The sequence below is a fragment of the Macaca mulatta genome, chromosome 17 (genome assembly GCF_049350105.2).
Source record: "Macaca mulatta isolate MMU2019108-1 chromosome 17, T2T-MMU8v2.0, whole genome shotgun sequence".
NCBI lineage: Eukaryota > Metazoa > Chordata > Mammalia > Primates > Cercopithecidae > Macaca > Macaca mulatta.
The window spans coordinates 19,920,054-19,939,786 of record NC_133422.1 but is presented as its reverse complement, the minus strand read 5'-3'; positions in this window follow the sequence as shown (position 1 = coordinate 19,939,786).

Below are 19,733 nucleotides of genomic sequence, written 5' to 3'. Positions count from 1 at the left end.
TGGAGCTTTACTGAGCAGCTCCCATGGGCTCGTGTGATTCTACCTGTTTTACAGAGGGAGAAACTGAGTTTCTCAAAATTTCAACAAAGAAATTGCACCGAACCCAGAACTAAACAGGACCGAGCTGCCAGCGGGTGCTTTTCTGTGCTGAACCACGGGGCCTTCTTGCTGCCCAGAGCAGAGAAGAAAAGTCTCCTGTGGTCGGTGGAGTTTTTACTTTTTGGACTTTCTCCTCTATGACTGATCTCCGTCCTCGCCCGGCCACTCCTGCCTGTCCTACAAACACCGAAAACCGCTGTCCTTTTCTCAGCCGTCATTTAGCAGTCGGGAAGCGTGTGTCCTGACGCATGGGGCTGCAGTCAGGGCGGGGGCCCTGACAAACAGGATTCATTCACCAGGCCCTGGCCTGCCAGCTCCCTCACGGGCGTCACATGGGGCCGAATGAAAAGAGCAGGGGGTGCCCGCCAGGGAGGCCCATCCAGGGGCTTTCTTCCCCGCGGCGCCGTTCCCTGGGCCTGCCAAGTCCCACGAGCCAGCACACTGGAGAAGCGTTTTCAAAGCGAGGCCTTTGCCCTCCTTGACAGGCTCCTCAAAGCCTGCCTCGCGGTGCCTGGGAGATCCTGTGAAAGGCGCTTTTTGTTCACCCTCCTCACTGGGGACATCTTCGGGGAGCCACTGTTTGAGAAGCACAGTGTGAGCTGGAGGACACTTGAGGCAGGGCCACTTGGGTGGGCAGCGGGAGGAGCAGAGCCCGGGCAGCAGGGCAGGCAGGGAAGGCACTGGAAAACATGGAGATTGCTCCTGGGAAGAGAACATTTCAGAACTGAGAAACACGGCCCGAGAGTTTCTATTAGAAGTTGGAGGCAAAGAGCGCTTAACCTTCATTTTTATTTTTATTTTTTTAGTTGCACGGCTGTGTTTGGTGTACAAATAATACCTGGGGTCTGTGGTGATGGGATAGAGAGAAAGAGAAACGGTCTTGGAATTTAGTGGCCTCAAGACATAGTTTAAAAATTCATTTCCGGACCTCAACCTTTGACAGAAAGGTGGGTTTGTTGTCTGCTGTGAAATAAAGGCCATCTGAGGCTTGTGGGAGCATGATGAGCCCTAGAGTCCAGCTTAGAAATCACGGTGATGGCCCAGAAAACTCGGCCAGCCACAGATACCATTGCTGCTTCTAGAAGCCCAGGACACTGGCACTATGAGGCAACGCCGGAGGTTCATCCTGCCCCTGGTCTCTGGCAAACATGTGAAATTGAAATCTTTTAATAGTCAGCGTGAGAGCACTTGAATTCAATTATATTCATTTCTGAAGATGTCCTGATATCGCCTACTTGTTTATCAAAATTAATCATAAAATATTGAACTAGTGGAGGGTTTGTATGTTTTCTATAAAGGCTAAAAAATGAATTCCATTTGGATCCAGTGAAAAGTGAATTAACAAATTATTCCCTCAGTAGGACAAGAATGTCGAAGAAAAAAAAGGGAATGATTTTTCTTTTGAACAATTCTTAGTAAGCCAATACAAACAAAAAAATCAACAAATGAAAACAAACCAAACAACCAAACACCTCTCCAGTATTGTGTTTAGACCAGTTTGTACAAAGTTTGTACTGGTTTTATGACCTAACTTTTTCCCCCACTGTTTAAATGGATTTGGACATTATCTTTCAAATATGCCATTTCCAAGGAAGGTCTGAGTGGGTTTGCTTTTGCAGTGGATTTACAAAGCGAGCTATCGAACTGGCTCACACGCCAAACAGAGGCCCCTGGAAAGACAATATCCCTTCCTTCCTGAGGCAGATATTTCAGGATTGGGGAAGCAGAGTTTCCTGTGTTCTCACAAGGGGCTCAGATAAAGAAACCCAGGGCAGTTTCAGAAAGAATTCAGCCTGCCACAAGCACGAGGCCGTTGTTTTTGTGCGCAGGGCCCCATTTCACAATGAGAGGCCTGCCTGGCCAGAGTGACCGTGGGGACAGGACGTGACGTGGCCAGGGCTTTGGAGCTGGAAGAGTCCTCTCAAAGTGTGATGCTGAGAAGCAGTGATGCAGAGGACTCCCTGAGAAGGTCAGCGCTTCTCTCCCTCGTCCCACCTCTTGTGCCAACCCACCCACCATCCCCACCTTTGATTATCCGCACATGTGTGTCTTACTGCTCCTCTTCCGTACCATGAGAGCATCCGAAATCCTGGTGCCCTCTGCGAACGTTTATTTAGTTTCTATTATGTTTTCGCCTTGTTTCTATGATCAACAAAAGGCAAAACAGAGAAGTAGGTATTAGCCGTCAATGTATTTCCCCATCTGTCATCCAATTTCCTTTTTCGTGTTTTCTCCACCCCCAGCCTGTTTACTGTCCTGCATCCTGTAGGAGCCTCTACTGCAATGAATGAAAGTAATCTGTCAGCCTGGGCCACATGTGAAACCCCATCTCTACTAAAAATACAAAAAATTAGCAGGGCATGGTGGCAGCTACTCAGGAGGCTGAGGTGGGGGAATCCCTTGAACCCGGGAGGGAGGCGGAGGCTGCAGTGAACTGAGATGGCACCGCTGCACTCCAGCCTGGGCAGCAGAGTGAGACTCTATCTCAAAAAAAAAAAAAAAAGAAAGTAACTTGAGCATTTAATTCATGCAGAGATATTGGTGTCCGATAACTTTAGCCTCTTTCAGAGTTTTATTGCATTTAAAAGAAGTCCATGAAAGAAAAAAAACTTTACCAAATGTAAAAATAATAGCAATAATGATAATAATACAGCCATAAGGAAGAAAAAATCCAATAACATAATAACAAGTGTCTGTTCATTGGGAGGAAGGCATAGGTGGAAAGGAAATGGGAGGAAATAGAAGATCATTAATTTACTCACCTTTTGTATTTGGGAGATAATAGATACTATTTGATTTCTGATTAATTGATTGATAGTAGAAAATTAAGCATCTTATTTAAAATCGAGGAGGTAACCACTATTAGGACTAAAATTCAGATCACACAGAAAACAAAGGAAACATAAAAAAAGAAAGAAATTATTTAAGATGATGGAATTGTGACAAATGTATTATAATAATAAATATAATGAGATCAACTCATTTATTAAAATAAATAAACTCACAAAATGGGTTAAAAAAATCTAAATACAACGTTGTACTGTCTTAAAGAGAGTAACCAAAGCCAAGTGACTCAGAATTGGAGATAGTGCTTCAACTCCCAGAAATATCCCTCAATGGTGGAATTCCAGGCACTGTGGCATTTGGGAGGGGTAGATATTTTTGGACTAAGCTTTCCTAGCCTCTAAAATCAGACCATATGGTTGCCACCTCTTAAGACCAGCCCTGTGTGCCTCAGTGTTTGTTCTAGATTGCTGAGCTTCCAAAGGGCAGGGGCTGTGCCTGCTTTGTTTAATTCCAGGCATTTCAGAGAAGTTCCATGTGCAGACACGCTTTTTGGTGTGGAAGAGTTAGAGAAGGGCAGGATTAGGGACAGCTGTGCTTCCTAGTCCATTAGGTAGAGTGTCTCTGGTAGAGAAGCCTCTCAGGAAGTTATGGTGGCTACTCAGGGCCTCGAGTGTGCTGTTTGATGTCTCCAAGCATTTGCATTCAACAGATCAGCATTTGATTTATCAGGGGTCGCCTATGTGTTACGGTTTCTGAGAGGCAGAATCAAACAGACCTGGGTTAGAATACCAGCTCTTCCACTTCCCAGCTGTATGACCTTGGAAGCATGACCTTACTCTGTGGCCCTTAGTCCATTCATCTGTACTATGCTTCATTCATTCATAATTCAATAATTACTCATTGAAAGCATACTGTGTGGTGGAGTCTATTCTGGATTCTGGATATTCAAAATCTCTGCTTTCAAGGAGCTTATATTCTAATGGACTAAGGCAGAAAATAAATAACAACAACAATCAACAAATACATTCATAATATACCACATGAGATAAAATGATATGAAAAAAGGCCAATTGGGGTGACAGAACAGAGTGATGGGGGCATGTGTGAGTTGTGTGTGTGGGTATAGTGTGGGTGTGTGAGTGTGTGTGCACATCCCAGTTGCTATTTTAGATAGGGTGGTCAAGGAGAGTCTGCTGGAATGAACTGAATGAGCTGTCTGGAGACTTGAGACAGGACTCTTCCTTGTAGAAGGAAGACCAAGTATGAAGGCTCGCAGCAGCAGAGCAGAGGCTGCAGTGCAATGAGCTGGGGGGGCAGCAGGATTCGAGGGCAGAGCTATCTGAGAGCTACACAGAGCATTCCAGGCCATGGTTAAGGACTTTGGATTCTTCCTGGAGGTAGCTCAGAAACCACTGGAGGAGTTTGAGAAGAGCAGGGATGTGATCTGCATTATATTTAAAAAGGATGATGCTGGCTTCTGAGTTGAGAATAAACTGACTCTGCAGACATGGCAGCCGCAAGGTGAGTTAGGACAGATGACGGAGTCTGGACCAGAATGTTGCAGAGGAGGTGACAAAATGATTGACTCTGGATCAGGTTTTTTTTTTTTTGGAGATGGAGTCTTGCTCTGTTGCCCAGGCTGGAGTGCAGTGGCACAATCTTGGCTCACTGTAACATCTGCTTCCCAGGTTCAAGCTATTTTCCTGCCTCAGCCTCCCGAGTAGTTGGGATTACAGGCGCCCGCCACCACGCCTGGCTAATTTTTGTATTTTTAGTAGAGATGTGGTTTCACTATGTTGGCCAGGCTAGTCTCGAACTCCTGACCTCAGTGATCCACCCACCTCGGCCTCCCAAACTGCTGGGATTACAGGCATGAGCCACCGTGCTTGGCTGGATTGGTTTTAAAGACAGAGTTGACCAGATTTCTGGGTTGGATATAGGATGAGAAAGAAAGAAAGGAATCAAGGATGATACAAGTTTTTTGGTCTGAGCTACTGCAAGAATGGAGTTGCTGTAGACAGAGCTGGGGAAGATGTGGATGGAAGGGTGGTAGAAAAAGTTCCATTTGGACCACATGAAATGCCTGTTAGATAGAGAAATGGAGACGTTAAGTTGGAAGTTGGAACTAAAAGATTGAGATTCAGGGGGTGAAGTCAGGAAGAAGATATAAATTTGGACAAAGCAATTATAACCTTTTGAGACTGGACAGCATTGCATATGGGGTGCCTGCGGATAGAGAAGAGACCTGAGCCTGGGTCCTGCCAACCTTTGGGGGTCAGGGAGATGAAGAGGAGCTAGCACAAGAGTAAACAGCCAGTTGGGTGGGAGGAAGAACAAGGAAGGTGGTATTTGGGAAGCCAAGTAATGAAAGAGTTTAAGGAGGATGGAGTCTTCAGCTGTGCTAAGGGTTGCTGGTAGTCAAATGAAGTGAGGACCATGGAATATTGTGAGGTTAAATAAAAAAACATTTATAAAGCACTTAGAACACAAAGCAAATGCCCAACAAATGGTAGCTCTAGTAAAGGCTGGTCAGTACCTAAAGTTCCATAGTTAGAGATGCCTTCTTTTGGGTGAAGATGACTGGGAGGGATCCTCGTTCTGATGAGGGGTAGGGTGACAGATGAATATACTGCATGTGACTAGTGGCAAAGATTCTCTGCTTGGCCAAACTGTAGTCCAACTCCTCAACGTTTTCCTAGGCCATCTATGCGCTTCCTTGTAAAATCCGTTTTAGCAAAGAACCCTCATAAGTGAGTTTATCAAGAGCCCCCGTCCTCCATATCTGATCACCCTTGTATCTAATCAGGCTCGTCATCTTCCTCCATCCCCGGGTGATGTCTGGTCACCCTGGGCTATAGTCAGCAAGAATCCTGTTAGGTCGGTTTAGCCACAGTCCTCTTTATCCCTGATGTTTCCTCTTAGTAATTTTCCATTCATCGACCCCCACTCTGCTCCTTGGCTGTAAATTCCCACTTGTCCATGCTGTATTTGGAGTTAAGCCCAAGTTCTCCCCGCCACCAGGCCCCATTGCAGTTGTCCTCATACCTATCATGATGGTTCTGATAATGTCTGCCTTACCATGCTCTTTTTTTTTTTTTTTTTTTTCTCTGTGGCCCAGGCTGGAGCGCAGTGGCACGATCTCAGCTCACTGCAACCTCTGCCCACCTCCCAGGTTCAAGCCATTCTCCTGCCTCAGCCTCCCAAGTAGCTGGGATTACAGGTACCCACCACTACTCCCGGCTGATTTTTATTGGAGACGGAGTCTCGCCATGTTGGCCAGGCTGGTCTCGAACTCCTGACTTCAGGTGTTCTGCCCACCTCGGCCGCCCAAAGTGCTGGGATTACAGATGTGAGCCACTGTGCCCGGGCCTGCCTTACCATGCTTTAACAAGTACCACTGAATAATTTTTCTTTAACAGTAGTGAGAGAGATTACCACAGAAGAGAGAAAGAGCATAGGAAGTGGGGAAGGTTCCTGAAGTAAGTTTCTGTGTTATAGCTTCCCTGAGCCCTGCTGCTGGTGTTACAGTCCAGACTGAGAATATGTTAATCAAATCCCACTTGTTTGCTCATCTTTGCACACCTGTATACTGTCTGGGTCCTCTCTCGAAGGTTCTGTACCTGTACTAGATTTGACAGAGCCTTTTAGGTGTCCTGGGCTCGCACAGTGAGCCAGCACATCTGACTGCCCTGTGTTCTGATTGAGCTTCCGTGTGATCACAAACATTGACCTTAAGGACATTCTTCTGGATGGATCAAGGCATTCTTTTCTGAGCTGGGATAATGCTCAAAACAGGTCTTGAGGAAGGCCCTGACCGCTGATCACAGCAGTAGGCAAGATGCAGGCAGGCACAGCGGTGATAAGCATAGTCAGATTGCCTGGGTTCAGATTCTGGCTCTGCCATTTGCTACCCAGGTGGCCTTGGGTGAGTTACTTAACCTTTCTGTGTCCCAGTTTCCTCATTTGAAAAGCAGGGATGATGAGAGAACTTAGCTCACAGGGTTGCTGTCCTAATAAATGGAAAGCACTTAGTATAGTGTCTATGTACAGTAAGTGCTCCACACATATTAGCTGCGATTTTAATCCAGCATGAGGTTTCTTGTCAGGTAGTATAGCCTCCCAGGTACTGTGATTGGGAAATTTTGAAGGCACAGTCCTCACATTGATTGTTTAAATCATCACTGAAGTTAATCTTTAATGAGAGGAGGTAGTAGGGAAGGTGACCCTCTGGTGGGGGATTCAGGCATCTGGGTACTTTTCAAATTAATCTAGATGGCTCCGATTCTCTCTCCCTCTCTCTCTGCGTCTTCAGTCTCATCACTGGTCAAGCTCTTCTGCTTTTGCAGAGCAGTACCAGTTGTTAAACCTGGAGCTTCAGGCTAGGAAAAGCTGTGGCAATCTGTGGGCTCAGTCATTTCACCCACAGGTGTCCTGGAAGCGTGGGGGCCACTCAGCCCGTGTGTCTCTAGGATGATGGCTGTGGAGCCTTTGGTGGAGTCACTGCTTCTCCCCCTCCCTCTGGGACTGTGGTCAGCCACTGACCCCCACCACCTCCCGCCTGGTGATTCAGAAGCACCAACCAAGTGTACTCCAAGTGAGAGTGCAGACCAGCCAAGTCCATCCTGGCTGTCCGTGGGCACGTCATGCTCACGTGCTCCCCAACACTGCAACTTAAAGAGGCTGATGTTGCAGATTTGGGGGAAATAAGAGGTGTCATTGGGTTAGCAGCATGGAGTATTGGTTAAGCACTCTGGAGCCAGAGGCCCTGGGTTGAAATGCTGCCTGTCACTTTCTAGCTAGATCACATTGGATATATTACATGACTTCAGCAGTCCCCAGTCTTTTTGGCACCAGGGACTGGTTTCATAGAAGACAAATTTTCCACAGACTAGGGATGGGGTGGCAGTGGAGGGATGGTTTTGGGATGAAACTGTTTTACCTCAGATCGTCAGGCATTAGATTCTCATAAGGATCATGAAACCTAGATCCCTCCCATGCACAGTTCACAATAGGATTTGCACTCCTATGAGACTCAAATGCCGCTGCTGATCTGACAGAAGGCGGAGCTCAGGTGGTCATGCTCTCATACCTCCTGCTGTGCGAACAGACCACAGACAGCTACCTGTCCACAGCCCGGGGATTTGGGAACCCTGTATTACTTAATTCCTTTGAGTCTCTGATATTTAAAAGGTGAAATGGAACCAGTCACTGTGTTAACCTTCCTGAGTGATTCAGGGACAGAAGGCATCATGCTTGTGTGGTGTGCACCAAAGTGCTGGCACTCATCAGATGCTCAATGAACGTTCATTCGCTGGTGGCATAATAGTGGGGTGGGCACTGTGTGTCCCCTGCCACCTGGATGGATAACACACATCTCGACCTCCATGAGTGCAAAATACCTTTTGTGTGAATCTTGACCCTGGCAGGGTCCTCTGTCTCCCTGTTGTTGGTCAATGGCATCCCCTCTGCCCAGGCCCCAGTCCCAAATGGCTTCTTTGTTCCTCTTCCCCTCTCCACCATATCCATTTGTTTAGCAGGTTGCACTGGCTCTACCCTGGTAGCTTTGCTCAAGTAGAGCCCCAGGTTGGACTCCCACTGTCACCACCTAATCCACAGCTTCTTCACCTCCCACCTCGTTTCACCTAAAACACAGACAGACACAGACACATCCACCCAAACCCCTTACCCGGAGTGTCAAGCCCCCACCCCTCATCTCATCCCCTCTAGCTTCCTTCACTCCCTCTGCTTGAGCTCCTCTGGCCTTGCTTTTCTAGAGTACCATGCTTTCCTGGCTCAGGGTGTTCACTCTTTTGGTTTCCTCCATGTGGAATATCTTGTCTCTAGATCCTGTCGTGGCCAGCTCCATCTGGTTTTGCAGCAGAGAGATGGAGTAATCACACTGACCCCCCAAGCCCTTTGGAATGGCTTCAGGCTACCTGGCCCTCCCTCTCTTCTTCCACCACTTTAGGGCCTGTGAGAGAAATCCGAGGGAATGCTTAGGCACATGTGACTTGGTCTTAATCCTCACGTTTCATTTGCCTCCCAATTCTTAGACCAAGAATTTTGCCTTGATCCAAATTGAGTTGGGAGAGTTGGTGTATCACACAGACTTCCAAGTATGATTTTAGTAAAGGGTAAGTTCTCTCTTCGGGGCAGCTACATCTTGGCTTTGGGTTGTTGGTGCTGCTGAGTTCTGAGTTGGAGGGAACTTTTTGTGAGCTAAATATGGTCTTGTGACCAACTCTCCTTTCATCCAAGGCGAGGAGGGTTTATGCCAGCGAGCAGGCCACGGATTCGGTTCCATTTGGAAAGCTTGTTCATGATCCTCACATATGAAGTCACAGTTGGCCTCCGGTTCAGAATAGCTCCTCTGACAACAACCTTCCTTCCTGGATTTCAGAAAGATGTGGAATAGTTCCTGAAGGCTGCATGGCTCCCTTGACACATCTAGCCTCATGCTCAAAATTTCTTTCATAAGTAGAGGTGAAAATGGAGCTTTTTGCTTGATAGATGTGAGGCCCAGCAAAGTGGATTGACTTAGCCAAGGTCATGTGGTTGATCAGCACCGATGCTGGGTTCTCCATCTACCCCCCAAAGCTCTCATGCCCCTGTGTCTACTTGGCAAAGACACGGACCTCACCATCCTGGGGGACTCACCTCAAAGTCTGTATAGGTGTTACATCATGCTAACTAATACCAGCTGGCACCTTGCTAGGAACCTGCTGAGGAATAGTGTCCTGGAGCACTTCAGAGAGGGACCTTGAGCCTTGGCTGGACAGCTCAGCTTTTTGCTAATAAAATGGAGAAAACCTCAACTTGTTTTGAAATGTTTTGGGACTCATTTGTAGAGTGGGCAAATAAGATGGGGAACTCCTGTCAGTTCCCTTAAGTCAAGCACAGTGCCTGCCACATATAGGTGTTGTACATGTTGATGCCCTCCCTTCCCTTTCCACAGGGTTCTCCATCTCCATTCTTTCATCCCAGCTCAGCTTCACAGTCACCTGCCTTCCTTGGACTTTGGTCTATAGCACGTCCATCTACTATGAGAGCTCAGCTCTCTGAAGGAACAGGGCCCAGCCCATCCAGGACCCCCACGGGCCTCCAATAGGGCATGGGGAGCTGGAAGCACAATATGGGGTGAGGAAGAAAAGGGAGAGAGAAAGAGGAAGAGAGGAGAGCACTGGAGGGGGAGAGATGGGAGAAAGATGCTGGAAGAGAAGGGCTGTGGGGGTAGAGGCAGGAGTGGGGACACAGACAGAGGTCTGAGGAGATCGGGGCTCGAATATGCCCTTGAATGGCAAACATTTTGGCAGGAGTCTAGCTGGTGAAGATGGAAGATAGTAACTGCCTGCTCTCTTAGCATTTTAGACTAAGTTCTTCTACTCTCTTATCTTCTTAATTTCAGAGCAAACAATGGGCTATTGACTAAGCTTTCAGAGCTGTGGGTGTTCTCAGAGGGAGGCCAGCCAGAACACCAGCATCTCTGGCTTTTCCTCCAACTCCCAAGTTGGAGCTCCGTCTATCAGAAATAGGAAACCCTGGAATCTTCCTCCTCTTCACTTCTCTGCCTTAAGGTGTGGGCAGCTGGGGAAGAGAACATTGTGCCCAGGGAGAGTATATTGTGTGAGTGTGTGCACTCATTCATGAGTGTGTGCATGTGTATGAGTGTGCACGAATGAGCGTATGCGTGCATGTATGAGTACATGTGTGCATGCATGTGAGGGTGTGTGCTGGCAGTAGGGGTGTGGTAGAGGATGACAAGGTGCATCTATACCTGGCCAGTGATGTCAGCACTTCCCTTGTGCCCACCTTTCCTAGGGAGGGGCTGCACTGAACTGAAACAGTGCCAGCTGGGAAATGAGAAGGCTTCTCAACAAGTCTTTCCTTGGAGGGGTAGGAAAGAGCTCGAGGGCCGGGCATGGTGGCCACACCTGTCATCCTAGCACTTTGGGAGGCCAAAGCCAGCCAGTTGTTTGAGCTCAGGAGTTAGAGACCAGCCTGGGAAACATAGTGAGACCTCGTCTCTAACTAAAAAAAGAGCAAAAGGAAAAAGCTCCAGGGTCCTTTTCATCCCTTGATGTTGGTTAGCTAAGAAACTACCCCCCAAAGCTCTCATGCCCCTGTGTCTACTTGGCAAAGACATGGACCTCACCATTCTGGGGGACTCACCTCAAAGTCTGTATAGGTGTTACATCATGCTAACTAATACCAGCTGGCACCTTGCTAGGAACCTGCTGAGGAATAGTGTCCTGGAGCACTTCAGAGAGGGACCTTGAGCCTTGGCTGGACAGCTCAGCTTTTTGCAAAAATGAAGAAAACCTCAACTTGTTTTGAAATGTTTTGGGACTCATTTGTAGAGTGGGCAAATAAGATGGGGAACTGCTGTCAAGTTCGCCTGAGTCAAGCACAGTGCCTGCCACATATAAGTGTTGTACATGTTGATGTCCTCCCTTCCCTTTCCACAGTTATCTTCTGCCTCCTCTAAGATGGTACAGAGCAGAAGTCACTTGTGTGATGTGCAGATGATCTGGTGGAGTGTGGGGAGAAAGAAAGTATTTCAACTTCTATTTGAACTTATTTTTTATCTCATTATTTCCCAACTTGTAGTGCATATTTTATGGTGTTCATAATGTATAAGCACATGCATATATAAATAATTATAAATAATATATAATGTGTATCTGTATATATTTTACACAAAACCTTGAAGTTGAGCATGCACACATTTTTTTTAACTGCTATAGAATGAAGAGCTGGAGAACTGTGTTCTCTTGTCCAGTTACGGCAGTTACCTAGGAATCTTGGAGAAAGACATGAGACAGGTAAAGAGCTCTATTAGTCAGGATTCCCTGGAGAAACAGAACAAATAGGATGGATGGATAGATAGATAGATAGATAGATAGATAGATAGATAGATAGATAGATAGATACAAACAGAATGGATGGATGATAGACAGATAAATGGATGGATGGATGGACAGATGAATGTATAGATGGATGGATGGAGAGATTGATGCATGGATGGATGGATAGATAGACTAGATAGATAGATAGATAGATGGATGGATGGATGGATGGATAGATGGATAGATAGATTAGATGATAGATAGATAGATAGATAGATAGATAGATAGATAGATAGATAGATAGATAGACGGATAGATGGATGCAGAGATGGATGGATGGATAAATGAATGGATGGAAGGATAGATGGTTGGATGGATGAATGGATAAAAGATGGATGGATGAATAGATAGATAGACGGATGCAGGGATAGATGGATAGATGGATGGATGGATGGATAGATGGATGAATGGATAAATGGATGAATGGATGGACAGATGGATGGATGGATAGATGGATAGATAAATAGATGACTAGATATATTAGATAGATAGATAGACAGATAGATAGATAGATAGATAGATAGATAGATAGATAGATAGACAGATAGATAGATAAATGGGAATTGACTCATGTGATTATGGAGTCTGAGAGGACCCACCATTTGCCACTTGAAGGCCTGAGAGTGGGGTGATAGGATGATGGAGGTATGGGAGTAGGGGTGCTGATGGAAGTCCCTGAGTCTGAATGCTGGAGAATCAAGGGCTTTGATGTTGGGCCCTCAGCAGATTGGATGATGCCTGCCCACATTGGTGAGGGCAGATCTTCTTTACTCAGTTACTTATTCAAATGCTAACCTTGTCTGGAAATGCCCTCACAGACACACCTAGAAATAATGTTTTACCAGCTATCTGGGTATCCCTTAGACCTATGAAGTTGACACATAAATTTAACCATCACCAGAGCCTTTGTCATCACTCTTCACACACAGACTTTTCCAAATATGCTGAGAAACTAGCTTGGACCAGGTTGCAACAGAACAGAGGAGAAAAACAAGTTTATAGAAAATAAGTGACCTTCCTCATGTCTCCAGAAAATTCAAGAAAGGAAGCTGGGTAGGAGAAGCCTGCCAGGAATCTGGGCCTTCTCAGAATGTTTCCTCCTCATTGCTGTCACTTCCGATAGGATTCCTGTGCTCACAGCATTGTCCTGTGCACCATGGGAGAGATGTGAAGGGAAGAGGGTCATGATCCTTGCAATATGATCTCTGCATACCCATTGTTGTGGAAGTTGTGAGGTGCAAGTTGGCTCGATGAATGCCGCAGAGAGTAAGTAAAGGACTAATCAGAGGCCCTACCTCCTTATCCTGCAGACTTGTTTTAAATGCTCCTAGAAGCTTAAAAGCTCATCAGATTAAGATTTTTCACCCTAACGGTGATGCCAATTATTGAGAATTCACTATAGACTATACTTAGTATTAAAAGTTGAACATAGACCATCTCTTTTATTCTTCACAATACTGTAATGATGCATGTTTATTTTACACAGGAAGAAACAGGAACATAGAGAGTTGAAATCACTTGCTCTAGGCCACAACACTAATAAATGACTGGATTGCAGTCCCATTCTGCCTCCAAAGGGCCAAGCAGTTTTATCCACTGGTGTGGGGACTGTGGATAGTTTCCTTGTAATGAAACTGACTCAGGAGACCAAATTCAAATAAAGAAAAAGTGCTTCATGGAATGTGAGCAGATTTCCTTTGGGTATCTTCAGAAGGTAAATCTAGAACTGGTAGGTAGAGCTTATTGAAAGGCAGGACCTTATCACCAGTGGGTGGCCTGACTGTGATGGGCTTAATCAATATTAACTGCATTATGTTATGTTATGTTATGTTATGTTATGTTATGTTATTAAGATTCAGGCTCAGCTGCCCTCACCTAAGCCTATCTCTCGAATGCATTTGCTGCCTATCTCCTAACTGCCTGCTTCGGCATCTCTCCTAGCCCACTGCCTGGAACATGGAAGATGCTCCATAATTGTTTGCTGAAGGAATGACTGATAACCAGAAAAGCCGGCTCCTGCTTCCTGATTAAGGCATGCAGTCAGGCCAGCGGGGAAATGGCCCTGATGATGGAGCTTGCCTCTGCTGGAAGACTGACGGAGCCAGGCGTCCACACTTACATAAGGCCCTTTAGCTTATGTTCCCTGCCAGTCTCTGACCGGGAACCTGGGCATCACATGTAGCCTGTGAGAGGAGTATCTATACCAAGCTTGTCCAACCACAGCCTGTGGGCCACATGCAGCCAAGGATGACTTTGAATGTGGCCCAATACAAATTTGTAAACTTTCTTAAAACATTATGAGATTTTTTTTGGGCAATATTTAAATTTAGCTCATCAGCAATCATTAGTGTTAGTGTATTTTATGTGTGGCCCAAGACAATTCTTCTTCTTCCAATGTGGCCCAGGGAAGCCAAAAGATTGGACAGCCCTGATCCAGACTCTGATGAAGACATCTCATTCAAGGACATTTCCAGTCCTCAGTTCCACGAAACTGGGGCATCCCCAGCAATGGCTCCAGTGAGAAAGACAGTAATAAGCCCTGAGTTTACCTTGACTCTCCAGCCCCAAGTCCCATCTTGAATGAATTCCTCTCCGAGGAGATGAGGCCATTGGCAGTAATCTCAAATTGCAATAGAAACACTTAGCGCAGTTCCCAAAGATAAAGCAGTTTGATGATCAGAGCTTCCTTGCCCCTGTTCCCCTGACATTTGCTGCTCTGTGGTAAAATATCTGACAGTCCACGGGTGGCTCTTGCTTCTGCCTGTTTATGGGATGACAGGGGCATTTGTATCACTGGGAAAACAAGAGAAAAAGGCAAATAGATCACTGTGTCATTTATGCCTAGATCCTGGGGACAGACACAATTTGGGAATGTTTAGTGGGTGGTGTGCACTTGTTAGCCTTCCCATCCAGGCCACAAAGCAGTCTGCCTCTGCACTTTTCTCCTCGAAGCACGGGTTTGGATGGGCAGCATCACATCAAAATATACCAGGGCAGGCCGGGTGCGGTGGCTCACACCTGTAATTCTAGCACTTTGGGAGGCCAAGGCGGGTGGATCACTTGAGGTCAGGAGTTCAAGACCAGCCTGGCCAACATGGTGAAACCCCCTCTCTACTAAAAAATGCAAAACTCAGCCAGAAATCACTTGAATCTGGGGGTCGGAGCTTGCAGTGAGCTGAGATCGCACCACCACACTCCAGCCTGGGCAACAGAGCGAGACTCTGTCTCAACAATATACCAGGGCAGATTTCTGCTTTCTCCCAAGATGCAGAAACAGAGGCCAGGTTCACTCTCTTACCTAAAACTGCCCACACACTGAGCAAGAGATATCAGCAAGACACTGGACCCCAGGCAATGAAAAACAGTGATCCTTGTGAGATGAGAAGCATGCGAGGTTGAGCCTGGGCTTGCCCTGGCCTGCTGACTTGAGTTTGCTGACCACAGCGCAGGAGTGGGAAACTCAGGTAGAGCCCAGTACACTTCCTTGGCTGAGGAAATGGAGCCGGATGTCCAGGCAGAACAAGTTCTCAGGGCTAGCACAGGGCAGAGGGCTGGCGAGGTGAGCACTGACCACAGAGAGAACTTTGGTGGTCTGCAGCAGAGTTAGTAGAGTACTAATCAATCAGCGCTTGTGTGTGAGGAATCTGCACAAGGCCAGAGAAAGAACCACATGACAGGGTGAAAGGAAGGGTGCCCGGCACTCACACAGGGCTGGGAATAATGCCTGCTTCCATAAGCCAAACTGGAAAATCTCATCATAGACAGGGTGTTGGGTAGAGCACTCAGAAGGCTCTTGTCCTGGACATCATCCAAATTAATAGCTTCTTCTCTTTGAAAGACACTGTTCAGAGGATGAAAAGACAGCCTGCAGATTCGGAGAAAATATTTGCAAAGCTTATATTTAATAAAGGACTTGGATCCAGAATATATAAAGAACTCTCAAACTCAATATTAAGAAAACAAACAACCGCATTGAAAAGTGGACACAGGATTTTCACAGACACTTCACTAAAGAGATGCTCAACATCATTAGTCATGCAGTGAATGCAAATAAAACCGCAATGAGGCACCACTACACTCCTGTTGGGAGGGCGACAATTATAAAGACTCATCATGCCAGGTGTTGGCAAAGATATAGACAAACGGGAATGCTCATGCCCTGCTGCTGGGAACGGAGAATGGTACGACCACTTTGGCAAATACTCAGGCAGTTTCTTAAACAGTTAAGCATGCGCTTACCATATGATCCAGCTTTTCCACTCCTAGTTATTAACCCAAGAAAAATAAAAGTGTGCGTCCGTCTGTATTACATTCCCAGGGCCGCCATGAAAAAGTACCACAGCTGGGTGGCTTAAAACAATAGAAATACATTGTCTCCCTTTTTTGGAAGCCAAAAGTGTGTGATTGAGGTGTCAGCAGAGCCATGCTCCCTGTGAAACCTGCAAGGGAGATGCCTGCCTTGCCTTCTCCCAGCTTCTGGTGGTGGCTGGCAATCTTTGGCATTCTTTGTGTTGCAGCTGCATTACTCCAGCCTCTGCCTTCACTGTCACACGGTCCCTGTGTGTCCCCTGTCTTCTTATAAGGACACCAGTCATATTGCATTAGGAGCCCTTCTACTCTAGTATGACCTCATCTAAACTAATTATATCTGCAAAGATCTTTCCAAATAAGGTCACATTAAGAGGTACTAGAGATTACGACTTCAGCATACCCTTTATTGGGGGGCACAATTCAACCCGTAACACCGTCCAAAGACCTGAGAATGCATATTTATAGCAACTTTATTTATAATAGCTAAAAGGAGAAAAGAACCCAAATGGTCATCAACAAATACATGGATGAACCGACTGTAGGATATGCAGTCATGCACCACATAACCGTGTTTCAGTCAACAATGGATCCTGTATACAGTGGTGGTCCCATGAGCTTGTAATGGAGCTGAAAGGTTCTGATTGTTTAGCAACCTAGCTGTTGTAACATCGTAGCACAACATGTTACTCCCAGGTTTGTGGTAACACTGGCGTCAACAAGCCTACCATGCTGCCAGTCACGTAAAAGTATATCACATGCTGAATTAACTACATTTGCAGCAACCTGGATGAGATTGGAGACTATTATTCTAAGTGAAGTAACTCAGGAATGGAAAACCAAACCTCGTGTGTTTTCACTCATATATGGGAGCTAAGCTATGAGGATGCAAAGGCATAAGAATGATACAGTGGACTTTGGGGACTTGCAGGGAAGGGTGGGAAGGTGAGGGATAAACGACTACAAATATGGTTCAGGGTATACTGCTTGGATGAGGAGTGCGCCGAAATCTCACAAGTCACCACTGAAGAACTTACCCACGTAACCAAATACCACCTGTTCCCCAATAACTTGTAGAAAAAGAAAAAAAAAAAGAAAAAACAGTATATCACATGCTATTATATATAGTAATTATATATTATTACTATATATTACATAGTGTTTGATAATGATAATAACTATGTTACTGGTTTATATATTTACTATACTTTTATGGTTATTTTAGAATGTAGTCCTTCTACTTATTAAAAAAAAAAAAGTTAACTGTAAAACAACCCCAGGTAGGGCCTTCAGGACGTATTCCGGAAGGCACTGTTATCACGGGAGATGACAGCTCCATGTATCTTACTGCCCCTGAAGACCTTCCAGTGGGACAAGATGTGGAGGTGAAGACAGATATTAACAATCCTGACCCTGTGTAGTAGGCCTACGCTAATGTGGGCATGTGTGTCCTGTTTTTTACCAAAAATGTTTTAAAAAGTAAAAAAAGTTTTTCAAATAAGAATATTCAGAGAGAAAATATGTTTGTACAGCTGTACAATGTGTTTGTGTTTTAAGCTAAGTCTTACTACAAAAGAGTTAAAAAGTGCAATTTTTTTTTTTTTTTTTTTTTTTTGAGAGGAAGTCTCACTCTGTCACCCAGGCTGGAGTGCACTGGTGCAAACTCGCCTCACTTCCACCTCCGCCTCCTGGGTCCAGGCAATTCGCCTGTCTCAGCCTCCTGAGTAGCTGGGACTACAGATGCGCACCACCAATCCTGGCTAATTTTTTAATTTTTAGTAGAGATGAGGTTTCACCATATTGGTCAGGCTGATCTCGAACTCCTGACCTCAGGTGATCCACCCGCCTCAGCCTCCCAAAGTGCTGGGATTACAGGTCTGAGCCACCAGGCTCAGCCCAAAAAAAAAAAAAATCTATAAAGTAAAAAGGTTACAGTGAGCTAAGCTATGGTTAATTTATTTCTGAAGAAAGAAACAGGCCAGGTATGGTGGCTCATGCCTGTAATCCCAGCATTTTGGGAGGCTGAGGTGGGAGAATCGCTTGAGCCCGGGAGTTTGAGACAAGCCTGGGAAACATAGTGAGACCCCATATCTACAAAAAATTAAAAAGATAGCTGGGTTTGGTGGGACCTGCTGGTAGTCCCAGCAATTGGGGAGGCTGAGGTAGGAGGATTGCTTGAGCCAAACTAGTTTGAGGCTGGCTGCAGTGAGCTGTGATCCTATGATTGTGCCGTTGCACTCTAGCCTGGGTGACAGAGCAAGACCCCATCTCTTGAAAAAAAAAAAAAAGAAATATTACAAAATATTTAGTTCAGCCTAATTGCACAGTGTTTATAAGTCTCCAGTAGAGTATAGTAATATCCTAGGCCTTCACATTCACTCACTACTCACTCACTGACGCACCCAGAAAAACTTCCAGTCCTGCAAGCTCCGTTCATGGTAAGTTCCCTATCTAGGGGCACCATTTAAAGCCTTTTATGCCATCTTTTTATGATACCTTTTCTATGTTTGATATATTTTGATACACACATACCATTGTGTTACAATTGCCTGCTGTATTCAGTACAGTCACATGCTGTACAGTTTGTAGCCTAGGAACCACAGGCCATACCATATAGCCTACATGGATAGTGGGCTCTACCATCTAGATTTGTGTAAGTACACTCTATGAAGTTTGCATGAGAAAATAATCTAATGATGCATTTCTTAGAATGTATCTGTTGTGAAGTGATGCATGACTGTACTGCATATACATTAGAATACTACTCAACAATAAAAGGAATAAACTATTGATATATACAAAAACATGGATGGATTTTAACATAATTATCCTGGTTGAAAGATGCCAAGCAAAAAGAGTATGTACTGGCTGGGCACAGTGGCTCACGCCTGTAATCATAGCACTTTGGGAGGCTGAGGTGGGTGGATCACCTGAGGTCAGGAGTTCGAGACCAGCCTGACCAATATGGTGAAACCCCATCTCTACTAAAAATACAAAAGTTAGCCGGGCTTGGTGGCGTGCACCTATAGTCCTAGCTACTTGGGAGGCTAAGGCACAAGAATCACTTGATCTCAGGGGGTGGAGGTTGTGATGAGCTGAGATCGCACCACTGCACTCCAGCCTGGGTGACAGAATGAGACTCTGTCTCAAAAAAAAAAAAAAAAAAAAGAGTACATGGTATATGACTCCATTTATATGAAATTCTAGAAAATGCAAACTAACCTATAATGACTGAAAGCAGTGGTTGCCTTCTTTCTTTCTTCTTTCTTTCTGTCCTTCCTTCCTTCCCTCCTTCCTTCCTTCCTTCCTTCCTTCCTTCCTTCCTTCCTTCCTTCCTTCCTTCCTTCCTTCCCTCCCTCCCTCCTTCCTTCCTTCCTTCCTTCCTTCCTTCCTTCCTTCCTTCCTTCCTTCCTTCCTTCCTTCCTTCCTTCTTTCTTTTTTTTAAGATGGAGTCTCGCTCTGTCAGCCAGGCTGGAATGCAGTAGTGTGATCTTGGCTCACTGCAAACCTCTGCCTCCCGAGTTCAAGCAATTCTCGTGCCTCAGCCACCTGAGTGAGTAGCTGGGACTACAGGCATGTGCCACCATGCCTGACTAATTTTTTGTATTTTTAGTAGAGATAAGGTTTCACCAT